The following is an 8,928-nucleotide window of genomic DNA, read 5'->3' on the forward strand; positions in this document are numbered from 1 at the left end:
GTGCTGATGCATAAGGATTTTTATTGAAGGAAGAAAAGTCAGTGGCATAAACTGAATTGAATTTGTTTAGAGCACAGTATATTTACACCAAGTTTTTTAAAAAAAACAACACATGCAGACTAAAATGAATTCTGGGGAAGAGAAATTCATTTTACTATGTATTTGCAAACCCAGAATAATGCTGAAATCAATTAACATGAAATGATTGAAAACAAAACACAGAAAGAAATATTTTGCATATTCAGTTTTTCTTCTTACTCAGGTAGGAAAAGATTAAAATTAAAAATATACCTAAATTCCCAACATTTCCAGAATTCATAATCAAAGGACCTTAACTGATACCTCCATCTCTCTTTTTTATTTTTTCCAAGAAGTACAAAAGGAAAGTCCTAGACATATCCACTAGGCAAAAGGAGCTGATTATGTTAATATTTAAAATGCTTTTTTTGTATTGGTTTTCATCAGTTGTCAATAAATATAGCTAGCCCATCTTTTCACACTGGATATACAAATTAACTTTTTAATTGTCATACTATATGATGCTCTGCAACTGTTCTCTGTTTAAATTTTCACATGAATTCTCGCCCATTAATTACAATAAATATATTAATCCCTCTTGGGCTTTAAGTGAGTCTTACACCATCTGTGAAAATGCAACTTCAAATGTATGGCTCGGGGAGTAGTACATCAATCTTGCTCTTGCTGAAGATCAGGTTGACAAGCCTATAGACTGAGGCCAAAGCCCATCTAAGGCTGCATATGTCTACCTCCAACACAGAGACAAGATCTTTAGGGCCTGAAACAGGATTGGAGACAAGCAGAGAATTATAGAATCATAGAATCGTAGGATTACAGAATCATAGAACGGTTCTCCAGGCTAAACACTGTCATTGATGAAGATGTTAAAGATTATAGGTCCCAAGACGGGACCCCAAGGAATACCACTTGTTACTGAGCTGTATATGGACATGGCACCATTGATCACAATCCTCTGACTGCAACCTTCCAACCAATACCTTATCCATTAAATAATCCATCCTTTGTACCCATATCTTTCACATTTAGAGATGAGAATATGGTGCAGGACCATACTAAAGGCTTTGCAGAAGTCCAGGTAGACAATATCAGTTGTTCTTCCTTTGGCCATGAATGCAACACTCCATCATAGAAAGCCACCAGGTTGATCAGGCACAATCTGCCTTTGGTGAACTCACGCTGGCTCACTTGGATCTTCTTATCTCACGCGTACAGTAACATGCCTTCCAGAAAGATGTACAAATATACAGAAACTGCATATCTGGCTTTAAAATTTAATATCATGAGAATGATATTGGTAATTGAGTTCATAGCCCAGAATAGCTCTCACTACTGCATCATGTCCATAAACTGTAGTCTGGAAAGTATGTAAAGAATATCAATAAGCTTTTTTGCTTATTGATTATTTTAGTGAATATCATTCTTTGTATGTTCTTCAGCTACTGTTTTCATTTCTATTTCCACATAATACATATATTCTTATACTACTATTCATATCCTAAGATAAGCAGGTGTTCTTTCATTAGTGTTATCTTGGAACAGTTATCATTTCAGATTACTTTGGTACTTTAACTTAGAATATCTTTATTTACAGTCTTCCTTTTTACACTGTGGGCTACATTTTAAAATGCAACCTCTAATTTTACACTGGCAATCAATTCAATTACAGGTGCAAGTAACTGGAGTATTTATATGCCCAAATACCTGATTGCAGGCACAATATATGCCCGTATATCACAAGTATATTTTTTCTCTTCTCACAAAGTGCATCACAAAATACATTACAGACACTTAGTAATAGACACAGACATTTTAATAACTTAAAAATATGATTATAGTACTTTCTTCACTATGAACTCAAGTCACAAAAACTATAAATCCAGTCAAGCAAATTATCTACAGATAAAAATCCTTCTGTTCTCTATGGGGATATTACTAGAAAAATGGACTACAGAGGTTTTTAATAACATTTAGTTGAAGTGAATTATGTGTGCATTAGGAAATACATTTTTAATTTTTGTTTTTCTTTTACCTTTCTTCCAGACAGTAGTTACTGAGCTTGAACAGGAATTTGAATTGTATCCTGTTGCTTCAGATGCTTTTCTGAACAGATGATCAATAATGCTAAATTATGTGAATGATTGTTACTGTGTACAAACCTCTACTAAGAAATATGTCGAGACTGACACATTTCCCTCATCACCTCAAATGAATTATCTGAACTCAGATCTCCTGAAGGAAAAGACTTTAAGTGCACCACCACAGTGGATAATTACTATAAATTATTAAAAATAGAAAATGGTAAGCATAGTTGTTTTTCTGCAAGTATAGTGACCACTATGAAAGAACTTTTTTTGTGCTATTTGATAGAGAAATATTAATGGGGAGATGAGTCCCTAAGCCAATATTTACAGGCAAGAAGAAGGTCGTTATCTAATTACAGACTTGCTGTAATATCTTTGATCTTATAGTGCATGTCCTGGGGAAGAGTTATAGGATTGCCAGAATAGAAATTGTAATTTTTGGCTTCTGTATCTTATTTTAACAATCAAAAAACAGTGGAATTCTGCTACTCTCCCAGTACGTTGCCACATGTTCTCTAATTCTGAGATGGTTACTTCAGCTCAAGTATCCTAGGAATTCTCCTTCCTGGTGACTAAAGTAGGACATCAAATGCTACAGCTGAATTTTAGTCTGAGATTTATGCATTTATCAAGCTTTTGGGAAGGGACAATTTGAACTCTGAATTTTACCCACCTAAGTAACTTTTCTTATAGAAAAGATATGCATAAAGAAAACATTAAGAATATTTTTTTTTCATTTTAAGAGCAATAAAAAGTCACCATAGGGCCAGGTTTTTTTTTTTTTCATTTTGTTTTGTTTCGTTAGTTTTTTTTGCTTCAATGATGAAAAAGTATCTTGCAAGAACTCCAATACAAACAATCTTTATGTGTCTTTCAAATTTCTCATCTTCAATAATACAGCTTTTCATTCACAATCCTTTAAGTGAGCTTTAAATGATGAAGATGCAGAAAAATATTATCCCAATCATTAAAGTTAATAAATTAACCTCATTAATTTTTTTATTTTAATTATTGCAGAAGGGCTTGACTACTGCCTAGAACAGTCTGATGTTCAAGCAAAACTTCTTTTTGTAACCTAAGAAGCTCATACTTAAGATAACAAAAGATAAAAAGCAATATAGAACAAAAAATAAAAGTCCAGTGGAATACTATCCTGCTTGAAATGAAATCTTTCTTTTTTTGTAAAAATCCGAGCATAACTTTATAGGCAATTAGGGCTGATATAGACAATACGTCACTGCATTTGCAAGATGAGCCCAGTATGGATTAGTAATAAGAGCTCAAATAAGTATTAATTCTTTGCTTAATCTCACAGTATAATGTCTCAGAATTCATGAAGATATTTGCATATTTAATTTTAAGAACATTAATTCTCTTTTGAAGTGGTGGGTTTTTTGTTTTGTTTTTTTTTAATTTGCTTTGGTTATTGTTATTATTATTTAATAGTAATTTATATCTGCTAAGAGGTAGGCAATATTTCCTTTACACTTTTAAGCATAACAGCAGCTCTTAAAGTCTATGATGTAGGTGGAGAAGCATTACTAGAGAGGTCAGCACATTATTTCATCTCTTAAACACGTATTGCTATAGAAGCATTTCTGAGGATCGAATAGATAATTTCTTCTTGGACTTTTTCTATTCCAGCATTTAAACTTCTCCAATATTATCTTGTTAGTTTCCAGCACTGTCAATCAAATTACAAATGTAAGGTTTTTGTCTTATGTAACTCTAGTTTAAAAATCAGGAGTAAACCTTAAGCTGGTAATTGTGTTCCAGCTATCGTTACAGAAAAAGGCAGGCTCTCTGCCAATGATTCTTTCAATCTTCCTTGCAGAAAAGAGAGATTTCCTTACTGACATTACCTTTATTTCCCTGTTAACAGGTGATGGAACCTGGATTTCAAGTGCAGATAAAATAAGCAATTTTAGGCTATTTTCATGAAAGAAACAAAGGCTTAAATAGATTCTAAACACATCTAAAGAATTTTCCTTGTGATATAGCAAATCCACTCTGATTCTCAGTTGAGAAAATAAAATAATTCATTAGTATCCATGCTCAGAATGACCTTTTATCTTAATCTTTTCTTCTTTCTAATTGTGGTTAACAAACAGATAGCTTTTTTTTTAAGTGCTTCTCTGCAGTTGCTTTTGGTTATGCTGTTTCAAGTGAATACAATCAAAACACTGCTCATTTTTCTTTCAGAAATAATTAACAAAGATGAACTTTAGATAAAATGAATAAAATCATACCTCACAAAAACAAAATAACAGTTGGGCCTAATGGCTTTCTGTGTCTTCAAGATGACAAGCAATTGGAACAGAAATCTTAAAAAAACTGAGTTCTGATTGATTCACAAACCTATGCTGAATGTAAGTGGTGAAACATTTCAAAATCCAAGTGCAAACTAATTCTATTACAAATATTAGTTGAAGTCTAAAAATATCAAAGAAAAAGTCAGAAGGAAATGCAAACATCTTCATTTTTAATATTTGATTCCATTCTACTGAACTTGCTAGTTAACACATTCTGAATTATTGGTCTGTAATGCAACATATGAGAGTAAAATCAGACAAAAATTAAAAACTCTTGGTTGCAAGGAAATCCCAGCCCTCCAAATGTAACTCTTGCTTCTTTTTCAAACTTTATGCATAAAAATGTCAAAGTTAATGTTTAATTTTGGATAATTTTGTGCACTAGTAATATTCATTATTCAGTTATTGAAGGTGTTCACTAAAGTAGGTAATCAGAATAATTAAATTGCATTCCCAGATGTCCCTGTACTAGACTACGCTTAACTGTATTTACATAGATCATATTATCTGCATGAATTACAACGACTACATCTCTCTAAGTATCTTTTTTAATCAAAAAGAGACAATTTTTTTTTCAAATTGCAATGCCTGTGAAAACTTACATAGCTACCAGGTGATGGATATTCACTTAGCTGCAGATATGGCCTAGAAATGAATGTAGCAGGTAGATTCTTTTATATGAAATTCGCTGTGCATGAAAGGTGGCAACCTCCTGATGGTGCAGTTACAGTGCCTGCTTGAATGACAATTTTCAGTTCTGCATGTAGATTTTAATCCAAACCAACTTGAAAGAAGAGATTATCTGGAAAATACAACTTGAAAAAGACAAAAATATGTGTGGTCATAGCAATGCCAGCAGTATGGACACTTACAGGAGCTGGCTAAGAGTCCCAATTTATTCTATATAAGAAGAGTAAAATAAAGCGGCTTGAAAATGTAATATAAAGCAAGAACTGAAAACAAATTTCCCAAATCTGAGCCCTACATGGTCAAGAAAATAGTCTTTTTTGCAATGCCTTAAAACCTACATTTTCACCTAAAATATTGCTGTTGATTCCATCTGTTTTATAGGACTTCTGTAGCGTACATAGAATTTAAATTTCAAGATGCAGCCTATATATCCATGCCCTGGTTTTTCAGGCTGTTATATATACATGATATAATGTGGCAGGCTGTTGTGTACTGGAACACAGCACTGTGGAGCTGCACTTTTTAGGTCCTGTGATTCTGGCAGTCCCAGCTATTCTTGCGTGAGTTCCAGCTCTTCACAAGGAAAATACACTGACAAGGGACAGACCACAGTTTCCAGGAGTCTCCAGTACTCCCTATTAACTTTGCAAGATTAAGAATAATTTTTCAAATGATTACGAGTTTTTAAACCACCTCACTCTTACAAGTTTGTGTTAATTTGCATTTTTTACAATTGGTAATAGTATTAATATTATCAGGTGTTTTACACTTCAGATTGTGTGACATATCTGAGTGTAATGGTTACCAGCATTATAGGGATTCCAATTTATTATATTTAATTGTCTGCTGGGATTAAAATCAAGGCAATTTCCCTACCAACCTGACAAAAATAGCATTAGTTGGCCTTGAACTCTTGATTCTCAGTATTCAGCATATGAAGGAAACCTATTGTCAGTCGAAGAAATCAACAGAAAAACCTTGCGAAGTAATGAAAAATGGTACTAGAATTGATTGATTTTATATTTTAAAGACGAAAATTGTATACAAATATATCACTGATAAGTATATTGTGTTTTCAGAAAATCAGATATTTAGTGTCAGGTAGTGAACAAATTTACTTTAATTTTAGGAATTAAAAAAAAAAAGTGATTCAATTAATATTGCTAATGTACAAAATAGAATTCCTAAGGCAAAAACTAAATGAGTATATTTAAAGAAAGAGAAGCAAGAAATATAATCCTTACCATAATCTCCTGAAAGGAAGGGAAAAAAATGACAAAGAAAATTCAAGAAAACAAAACATTTGCCTAATAAAATGGATAACTCTCTGAAAGCTACCTCAGAAGAATAGGAATAAACTGAGGAAGAATTATCCTTTAAGAAACTGAATGATCATATCCACATCAAAAGCAATACTCACAAGCGCAAACTAAACTAATATGCTACATTAGAGCTTTGAATGTCTGTATCATAGCTGCCTGTGATAAAGATCATATTTTATAATTCAATGGTGTTTTCCAAATTGTCTCATGTTTTAGAGGAATGTCATATCAACGCACCAGCTGGCTTCCAGATTACATGTTTTCAGCCACTTATGACTGAAAACTGGCAAGATGGAAAAAAAACCCAAAACACATTAACATTGATTTTTCTAGTACTAAAATATACTGGTCTTATTAACATGATAACGGTAACTTGAAAAGATGAATTATAAAAATTCTTCATTTAAGTGTTTTTTAAAAGCATATGAATAAACTCATGCGATAGAAAACTGTTGCTCCTGTGTGATCTAGCTTCTGAAAAGTAGACACGAACTGGGATATATAAAGACTGCTTATGGTCACTAAAATAACTTCCGATAGTGCAGTATTGAAAGAATACCTTTGGAAACCATAGCCACCAGGCTAACTGAAGATAAGCAACAAAAAAATGAAATGAAATTTCTTGAAAATAGTAGTGTGACTGCAAAATGAAGTGCAAACTTCTACAATATCATTGCCAATTGCATCACCTGATCTCTGCCTACTCCTGCTTATTCCATCTTCATGCCTCATTTAGTCCCCGAAGGACTAAAAAATACCTGAAGATTCAATAATAGATTTTCAAAAATTCAAAATTTTAAGTTGACGAGATAACAATACTCTCTTTTTCCATGTTCTCCTTTATAGTTAGCACAACCTTTAACCTGTTTCCTCATTCTCATTTTATCTTGAGGCTGGAGCACTGCAAAGAATTCTTTTTAGGAAAGGACATGCCTGCAACTTAATTTACTTTTTTTTGTTTTTTTTCTTTCTTTTTTCTTTTCTCTTTTTTTTTTTTTTCTTTTTTGTTTGTTTGTTATTTCGTGTGTTTGAGCTTGCAGATGGTTAAATGTTTTCTCTTTTTATTTTTTTTCTCTCCTCTACCGGATTCATTATTCTGCATTAAGCTGCACTGAACTACATTTGTCATCTATTAGTCCTGTTACTGTCCACATTGTTCCTCATTATTTACTGTTCTTCCTAATTTAGAATCACATGGAAATCTTGCTTTCAAAAGCGTTATCCAATTTATATGAATAAAAATAGTAGAGGACAAAGCACTAGTGCTTGCAATACCAGCATCTCACTAATAACTTCTGATTTAGCAAAGAACAGCATCTACTTCTCCTTTTGTCCTCTTGCAGAAATTCACATTACTGAGTTTTTGTGCTGTATTTCTAGCATGTTTTAGAGGTCAGCCTTTGAAAAATAACTTACACAATTGTGTCCTAAACCAGATTCTGTTTTTCTCTCATATGTGCCTGGAGAACTATATCATTTCACTACTACAGGAAAAGCAGAATTTTCAGAATCTTGGTTAACCACAATGTACACATTGAAATAAAGAGGAAAGGAATTCCGGAGATTTAGAGAACGGAAAAGTCATTATTCCTTTGGCACTGTACAGTTCATTCATAACATCAAACATTGCCCTCGTTTGATGAAACGGTCAGCATTTTCCATTGGTTATTCTTACTAGCTTTACCTGTACTAACAGTATGAAATGGCCGTTTTTGTTCATGGGAATCCTACAAGCTGTGCCTGTGTTAGATGAATGGTGCAATAATTTTTGATCTGTTTATTTATATATTTTATTGTATTATGCAGACCTGTAAATCTCCCATGTAACAAATTTCCCGAGCCAAAATTACACTGACTTGCTTCACAGGGTTTGAATCCCAATGTGCTTTGATCCTCATTTCCTTTAGTACAATGCTGTTTTAATTTACTTGGTCACCAAACTTTTAATTCCCTTTTTATTTTTTAGATGAGATAGAGGTTTATGTGATAACTTTTAAGATGCAGGAGTCTTTTAGCCAGCTTTAGCTCTTACCTTCCTTGTGAAATAGGGCTAGGTTCTGGCACAGAGTATACTAAAGAATCTTGATATATGCTATTAAATTAAATTTTAAATATAAACATAGTAAAATATTATGTATTGTCTGACAAATATTATAGATTTTAAAGCTAACCTGTTGGTTTTTGGTGGTTTTTATTAGACATCTAGCTTGAGGTGAACCACGAATTCATATTAATAAGCAAGAATAAAAGCTGCTTTGCTTTCTAGGAATTTTTAATTATCAAATTCTTTATCTTAAATCTTAAGAGATTAAAATATCTTTGCTAAACCAGTGGCATCCCAAAGGAATTCTGTACATTGTTTCTTTACCCTTATGAAACTTATATTAACAGTTTTCTTGAGTTTTGTTTTTATTTGTTTGTTTGTTTGTTTTGTTTTTATTTTTCCTTCAGTTATCACCTACTGCAGACAATGCAGGTTTTTTT

This window comes from Meleagris gallopavo, chromosome 6 (genome assembly GCF_000146605.3).
Source record: "Meleagris gallopavo isolate NT-WF06-2002-E0010 breed Aviagen turkey brand Nicholas breeding stock chromosome 6, Turkey_5.1, whole genome shotgun sequence".
NCBI classification, from domain to species: Eukaryota; Metazoa; Chordata; class Aves; order Galliformes; family Phasianidae; genus Meleagris; species Meleagris gallopavo.